We start from the raw sequence: 8,641 nt of genomic DNA, 5'->3' as shown, positions 1-8,641 counted from the left end.
AAAAAGTATTTGCAATACTCAGCGTTTTTACATATTTTAAATAATGATGAAAGATCATTTATAATAATAATCTTGTAATAAATAAAAATATATTGCTCAATATTTTCATTCACATTGAGAGTGTCCGCATTCCTCAAGAACTGCATTATAGCACTAATATAGACTTTCACTTAACTTTTAAAGCCAAATCCTAATGTCTGGCTGTTGACTTCCGTTTATGGCCAAAATGCCGCACTTCAGCCAACAGTCCTACTGCCAACTTGCAATTTTAAAGAGCGCCCGAAAGTGCGCTTCGAGTTAATGGCGCAACGTCTCGCCGCTTAACCGCACTCACAGGCGTGTCCATAAAAAAGGAACAGCCACAAAAAGCAGCATTCTGCTATTTGGCCACTCAGTCATTTAGCCATTGACGTCACTGAACTGGGGACAGAGTGGAGCGCATTGAGTGCAGCATCCTTCGGGCCGAGCCCTTCATCAAAGAGGAAGTAATAGCGCATAAAACAATAACAACCCAAATGGCGAAGGACTCTAGTGGCGGCAGGGGGAAATTCATTGCCTTTTTTACCTGGGGGCAGGGCAATGATTGAAAAGTCGCATAAGCCGGGAAACGATGCACGTGCTCATGATTCAATTAGGCCACCGAAATGTCATTGTCTTCCTTCGGCTTTGGTGACCTTTGCACACCCAACGGTCACTTGGCAAGTTGTGTTTTCTTAGCCGTTTTATGGCTAAAGGTCCTTTGAAAACGAAATCGTCCGTTTTTTCACTCGCTACATGTAAGGTAAAAGGGTTTCCTAGACGCCTTTAAAAATGTCCGATCCTATAAAGGATATACATATATTCTTAATCAGCATTACTAGAATCTGTCCATCTGTTCGTCCTAGTATCTCGGGACTAGCTAGCCCACTGATATTAAGCAATACAAGTGAAAGCGATAATTTTTTTTTAAATTACTTAAAATATTCGTGGAGTTGTAAGTTTGAACACTAAGTATTACATTAGTACTGCCAAGCTAGCCAGATTTTTGGCCCCCCAAACCGATGGCATCACTGCAGTCGGCGATGGAATTTTGTTTGGCTGCTCCGACTCTCCGTCTCTCCGTCTTATGTCACCATCGACTGCGCATGGCTTCCTTGCAGCGGGACGTTAAATATCAAATCCTATTTATTTGCCAATTTTACATTCGAGTTCACAGGCAGCAGTGACGTCAGCGCTCCCATAGGCGCCACAGCAGAAGCCAAAACTATTCACACCGACACGGCACACGCACACACACACTCCTGCTTGCAACCGAAGGCGGTGGCAAAAATGGCAAAGAAACGCATAATTTCATTACCAAAGCTTGGAGCTCGGGGTTTGTTTTCAATGATGTCATATGGTCGCTGCGCTAGCCGGAAGTCGGAAAGAGTCCTTGCTCCGCGCAGACGCTCTCCACATGGCGCTCTTCAACTGCTTTGCTGGATCTCTTGGCAAAGGACATGTGACGTCACGACTCTCTTAGGGCAGGCCCAATGTCCTCGGACTGTTTGTGTGTGTGTGAGTGTGTGTGGGTCAGCAGCTGTTGTTATGGACATGTCTTTAGTGGTTCATTTGCCACGATTTTACGCCGCCCGATGCTTAATGTTTATCCTCAAAGCCCCATTACTGGTTGGCAGGACAACGTGGTCATAGCCAGGATCAATGACCCCATGGAGCCGGGGATTGAAATATTAAATTACCAGACATCGTTGCTGGCTTTTTGATAACATTTTGCAGTAATTTGTGGGAATTCGTGCTCGTATTTGATTTGGCCCAAAGGCTTTTCTCCCCCCTCCCCCCTCCGCACACGGCCATCATATGTAATGTAAGGCAAACAGTTTGCAAATTTTCTTTGTCAATACTCGTAGCCATTTGCCGGTTGCCATTTCCATTTCCATTCCCATTTGCCAGCCCCCCCATTGGCCATTAGTGCATGGGGAAAGCCATGAGGAAAGCCAAACAAACAAATTCCGAGTTAAACAAGCAAGGATATCCCCCTCTCGAAGTCTGCAGATTCGATTGACATTGACGCAGAAGTAAAATAAATCAAAACACACACACAGTGTTCCTGTAAAATGTCAGTCGGTCCTCAGATATTCCTCCGCCAGCAGGGAAGTTCTTCCTGTTTTTGCGAAGTAAAAGGAAAGCTGAAAGCCAGGGCATAACCGAACGAATCGCTGCCTGCATAACAAATTTATCGCCGGAAGTGATTTTCACTGAAATCCAATCAATAAAAAATTATGCTACTGCTAAAAATAAAGGAGAGTAGGCGGAGGCAGCGGGGTGGGAACAGTCGGCGAGTAAGAGTTGAGGGGGAGGGATGTCGAGTTCCAATTTCTGGCACAGCTTGATGGCTGGAAGTAGGCAACGATAAAATGGCAGCGCTTTTGCATGCCCATCTCACTGAGTGCGAGTGTGTGCGTGCGTCTGTGTGTGTATGCGAACCAGGACTCTGGACTCCCTGTAGAAAAAGCAAGTGGCAATCTGCTGTGAAGCGCAAAAATTGAAGCGAATTTTTATGCGTAAACGCGGAGCAAAGGAACCGAAGCAAGTACTTTTTTCGGCAGTACATGAGCAATTCGCGGGGCTTAATCTATGCTTCATATGGTTCATATTTCGCTTCACAGGGTTTTTCGTGATGAAATCGCCAGGACAAGCACCAAATAACTGATTTTTCTAGGGAAATCAGCAGTATTTGAACGATCCTATAAATTATTACATTTTGCACGATTTTAAATCGTAATCAAATGATTAAGGTAAAGGAAAATTCCTTGTTATAATAGACCTATATCTTATCAGAAACTATCAGTTTAAAATGAACCGCAACCATTAATTTGTATTATTTTATTACCAGTTCTTCTTTTCTATGTTGCTGCTACTTATTTTAGTTTAGCCTAATTATTCGGCACATTAACTCCTTTAGCAATTTAACATTTCGGAATGCCCTTTCCCAATTCAAAGACTGCCCGAATGCAGCACAACTAGAAACAATTAAACATAGCCAAGAATAAACTTTTGTGATTTAAAAACGCCGAAACTTTGTCTAAAGTCTAGAGGCTGCTTATCAAGAGAACCGGAAAAGTACACAGACATATTCAAAACTTTTCCTGCTAGCATTTATTCATATTAAATTCCCGGGGGAGTTTAATTTGTTCGCCATTCCAGGATAACATATTTTCAGATAAATCAACAGAGAGCCCAGATGCAAAAGGCACAACAGCAAGAATAACAATAACAAAAGAACCACTGGCTGAGAGCAAAAACCGTTGAAGGAGAGAAGTGTAAATAGAGAAGAAGAGCAGCTAAAATCTGGACAAAAGCAAAGGTTAATGGTTAATTTATAGCCTGAAGTCGCCAAAGTCCATGACCATTATGCACTATATACACACAAACATGCACAAAACGTGCAATTGGCTAAGGGCTTTACAGTGACGTCACAAGATGCGAGAGGTGCTGATAAGAAAGTGCATTTTGAGGTCCGCTAAGAGAGTCCCTCAGCTGTTTAAGAGATTGGCGGAAGAGAGCGAAGCCACTGATAACAGAAACAGAAATAACGCTGGAGGCGAGTAAGAGAGCGGCGAAAAGAGCGGGCAGCTATAAAAGAAAGCCCCAGTGGCCGTAGCCCTCACTTCGTAAGTGGACGTGCCGGCGATCGCATCTGGGAAAAAAGTTGAGAAAGCTCCCCGAAAATTAAGAAACGGTCTTGAGTTCATCAGGAAAACCCCCCAAAACAAAACATATATTTTTGTAGTAAACATAAAAAACAAAAACAAAAAAAGAAGCTAAAATCCTCGCAAGTCAAAGAAACGACAAAGTGCTTTGACTTCGCCCCATCGCGAAGATATAGAGATATCGCAGGAAAACGCCTTGTAAATGATTTCAAAGTGAGTGTAAACAGAAACTGTTCAACATACGCCATGTGCCGGGCTTAAGCGTGAATAAATTACAATTACACGCGTCAAACTGCGCAGCAAAATATGCTAGTGAAAAGTGCCACAACAGCAAAAGGAACCGCACTTCCCAGGTCCTCGGCTGCAGCATTAATTTAAGCGAAAGCAAGGAAAACAGGAAAAGCGAGGACAACCAGGAAAAATTCATCCAGCGAAAAGGTGAGCCAAAGTGCGTGGGTGTGAGTGCACGTGGGGTGCCCTCAAATTAACCAAAGACTGGTGCGAACAAGTTTCTGGCCCGGAATATGTTAATTTTGGGAAACCTTTGGTGTTGGGCTGGTCGGAAAATTCATTTCATCATGAGTCAGAGCGGAAAAGAGCAGCACTCGCCGAAAATGCCGATGGAAAGCCAGGCCACTATGATGACATAAAGAACCGGGAGCACTGTGTTCAATAAATAATGGCCGATATTGCCTGGGCCGCGGCAGACTTAATATTTCGCGGTGCCAGTGCATCATGTTAAGCATCCCGAGGTGCAATTACCAAATATTCCCGAGCCCCCCATCCCGCAAAGTACATATACCATATACAGCCGTGTTCGATTATGACCCCGTTGACAGGCAAATGTTTTCCGACTCATTTCCGTGTAAACCGCGGAGGCCAGGGGGATTCCTTTGCAATTGAAAACAGCTCACAGAGAAAAAAGTAAACACATGCTCTAAACAAAGTGGCAGCGTTACATATTAAAAAATGTCAATATAACTTTTTGTGCTGACAAATTACATAAACGTCTTCAAAAGACCACGTTTCATTCGTGTACATTTTTTAAAGACTAGATGTTTATTAAAAAGTAATGGTTCTAAAAATCGTTAATTTTGATTTTATTATAAAAGTTTTAAACCAAATGTACTTGCCTTTGTGCCTTAATAATAATAATAATAATAATAAAGTCAATAAAGTAAAAAACATTTTTAGCATGTATATTATTACATTTGATTTTTATGATTTTTATCTTTGAACTAGAACTGTTTAGTACATTTAAACGATCAGTCATTAAGCAGTCCGATAAAAAGAAATTCTATTCCTATTTTACATTTGCGAAAATATTTACTCTGCAATAAAAAATGTTTGATTATCTCTCCCTGTATACAACAATTATCGAGCAGCGGTCATAATTCGCGTGACGCTGAATTTTCGATTTGATTTCCCCTTTCATTAGCTTTTCACTGCTGGAAGAAAAACGGTTTTTCGATTAACGGCGCTCCTCGCAATTCGCAGAAATTTGAATTGCGTATTTTTGGCATTGTGCGAAAGGGGTAGATGCCCATTCCTGGTGGATTAATGTTTGCTTCACTCCGCGCTCGAGTTCGTTTAATTTCGTCCAAAGCAGTTTCGATTTATTTAGCTAATGGTCCGGTTTAGCCGTTTCGTTGCCTCTGGCTGTGCTGTGCTGTGATGTTTACCAAGAAAAGTGACGGATGGTGACTGCTTAACTTATGTTCCGCACTGCAATCGCAATTCATATATGTATAAACCCATATATCCTCGCGACCCATCAGAGCGTTAGTAGTAGATTTCCATAATTAAAAGTGTCAAGCAATTTGCTTAACGTCCGGGAAAAGTCAGCATCAGACGGGTAAACGGGTAACATCGGTTACCATCCGTGACGTGGAAAACGAAGCAGGCAGTTGCCTGGAGGCTGGCGGGCGACATGTCCTGCAATTTGCTCCTGATTCAATTATTTCGCCCATTCACTTCTGGTCTTTGCTCACCTTTGCGCCCCACGTGCATAATTCGATTTTGCCGCACAAAGTAAGCAAACTGCGGGGCAGAAAGTGCATCAGACACCAGGGCGTATGCTTGATAATGTTCTTAAAGCTACATTGCTCCACACTCAAACTCATCCAAACAATTTGTCGTGTTTCTGCTATTGCTACTCCTGCTGCTACTTAGCTGATGTTTTTATCTGCACCCCTGTCCGTTGTCGCTCTAATTTGCGATAATCTGACACAAGATTGCAGCTACTTTATTCAAATTATGTGATAAGCCGCAGCGTCGCACAGCCAACCAAGCAAACAAAATGGCAAAATAACACGAAGCTCGCAACAGAAATGTGACACAGCACCCAAGTATCCCAAATATCCAAGAGCCCCCACCCAGTCCGTTTTTTTGTTTTTTGTTCATTATTTACTTTTTGTTGTGTGTGCTGCACGCAAATCTGTGAGGCAAGCGTTTTGCCCAGGGCGCTCCCACTGAAGTTAGTTGCGCGATACGCAGGAAAGATACGCAGACCAACTCATAACACTAGGTAACAAAGTCCGCGTAACAATGGCTTTGCAGACAATGAGAAATTACTTTTACAATTTGTTGTAAAGCCATGTTTAGACAAACAAATTTTAGGGGAGGCATAACTTGGCCTTGAATTTCCATTGAAAATATATATACATATATAGTTAAATATTTTCCCTCGTATTGTAGTAAATGTCAAGGTCCTCGAACATTTTCTTCCTATCTATTGTGGACAATTCTATTTCAAAGTCTGTTTATTATTAATATATATTATTATATCAATAATCTCTAATAAATAAAGGCAAAAGTAAACTGATTGCATTTGCTGAGTATGTACATATATATTTTTTAAGAAAGCCTAGATAAATGGTACATTTTCTTTTAAATTTTCAAATGCTGCCCTTCTTTTTGAAAATTGTACAAATATGCTGTTAGCCAGTGTAATGGAAAAGAGCCATTCGGTACTCTGTAAATTTCATTCATGTCAGTTTTTTGTTTGCCCAGCGCTGATTAGAGGAGCAATGCAAACGAGTCGCTGGCTGATAATTTAGCAAATACTACAAATACAGATATGGCAATGACTACTAACGAGCATTTAATGGTTGCGACTTATCGCCACGCCAAGTGATCCAAATCGAAGTTTGGCTTTACTATTTAACCGCTCGAAACAGCTAGATTACGCATACGCCCTGTTTGCCGTTCGCTGCTAATGAACTTCCCTTAAACTTGAGCAAAACCCCATATCCCATTGGTCCTAGCTATTTGGGAGCTACGAGCTGAATTAATTCCCATTTCACACAAGTACAACGCAGAAATAATTTCAGCAACAAACTTTGATGTCAAAGTTTTGCACTATTCACAGTATTTAACATGTGTTCCACGCCATGGGATGGAGGTCTGAATGCGAGCCGAGTGTCTATAGTTACAGTTTCGGATGGGACAATAGCTCTAGTCCTTACAAAATTATTTTATAAAACACAGCTTAACATTTACGATTTTAAATGAATGTCCTTTCATTAAAATCTTAAAAAAGAAAGTAGAGTATTAAATGAAATATTTAAAATTCATCTACTTTCTGAGCCAAGCCTGTACGTTCTTGAATCTATCCCATATGTTACCTATGTATGTAACTAAATATATAATTTGACATTGTTTGCGGTGGCTCTGGGAAGAAAAGTTTGCTTGCAACGTGCAGACGACTCCTTTAGAATGAAAAATGCGCTCAGACGACCGAAACTTCCACACTGCTTGGATATTAAGATGAATTTATTGCGGGGCAAATTCTGAAACTCACAGAGAAACTTCAAGGTCGCAACCACCGGTTCAGGACTTGGCCAAGAGAGCAACGGAAGTCTGAGCTCTATTTGTTGGCCAAGTTGGGCGCCTTGATTAAAAGCAAACCCCTTGAATTAGTTATCTAATTCGTTCAACTAGACGTCAAACACCAGTCGTGTTAATTTGCGATTAAGATTGAGTTTGCAATTGAGTATGCGATTGAGTATAAACAACAATATTTGCGGCGCAAACATGGATGGTTTGTTTAGCCTTATCAGAATGTTTGTGCAAAAGATTTCCTCACAACTTCCGCTGACTTTGTGTGCGCTAATTTCTTTGTAGAATGCACTAAGCCCGAGGAGGAGCCCACTCATCTCCCGTCTCTTTCCGGCACGCTCCACTGTCGCCGTCTTTTTCTATTGAGGAACCAGCGCGGAAGAAGCAGCACAGAGGTATGTAAACACGTATAAATAGTCAAATATTTCGCTTCTTCGGGCTCATCAAAATGTAAACAGTCCCTATCCACAGTGAACATCATTCTAGTATCTGTGCACAGGGGAAAAAGTTTGATTGAAGTTACCTTTAAAATAGCTTACCCTACATAGCTTGTAGTATGCACATATTATACTTTCTGAGATGGATTTTCCATCTACTGAGGTAAGAGGTTATCAAGTTATTCTTTGTATGCAAAGGTACACTCTTGAAAGAACAGTTTCGTGGCAGTTGTTTTTTCAGCGTATCTGTATCTAAATATGTATCTGTATCTGTCTGGGACATGGCTGTTAACCCTTGTTTGGCCCGGTTTGCCGTCGGCCCCAAAGGTTATGCCAAATACAAATTATTTGAGCGCGTGTTCAACAGAATGCTGAATAAATAAGAGTGCGGCCTGTTTGCGCTGCCATAAAATGCAAAAGACGCCCGTCGAGAGGCTTGTAAATAATTTAATTTCATTTTGTTGCCACTGCCATCAACTATCAGCATAATGATGAATGCGTGTTTTGTGGAGCTACTTTTACGGCGCATAAAACACTAATAGAAAGCCATTACAAAAAGGCGATAAAAGCTGCACAAATTATGGTCGTAAAACAATTTATCAAAATATGTGACATTAACTACCCCGCGCACACACTCATCACATCACATCACATCACGTCAGTCATCGCAGGACA

General features: G+C 41.4%; 1 protein-coding gene across 2 annotated transcripts in view; it reads left to right on the top strand.

Moving 5' to 3' along the window:
- The first annotated feature begins 3,742 nt into the window (after positions 1-3,742).
- Positions 3,743-8,641, top strand: part of LOC120443724 (diacylglycerol kinase 1) — a 49,756-nt gene continuing 44,857 nt past the window's right edge. The window contains exons 1-2 of one of the 2 annotated variants that reach the window (XM_039622973.2): positions 3,743-4,127; positions 7,815-7,924. The gene's annotated coding sequence lies outside the window, so the exon portion shown is untranslated. The remainder of the gene's footprint in view (positions 4,128-7,814; positions 7,925-8,641) is intronic. The other variant, XM_039622974.2, reaches the window with a different exon arrangement.

The sequence above is a fragment of the Drosophila santomea genome, chromosome 2L, assembly GCF_016746245.2.
Source record: "Drosophila santomea strain STO CAGO 1482 chromosome 2L, Prin_Dsan_1.1, whole genome shotgun sequence".
NCBI classification, from domain to species: Eukaryota; Metazoa; Arthropoda; class Insecta; order Diptera; family Drosophilidae; genus Drosophila; species Drosophila santomea.
The sequence above is the reverse complement of the archived record's forward strand: the minus strand, read 5'-3'. Positions and strand labels throughout refer to the sequence as shown.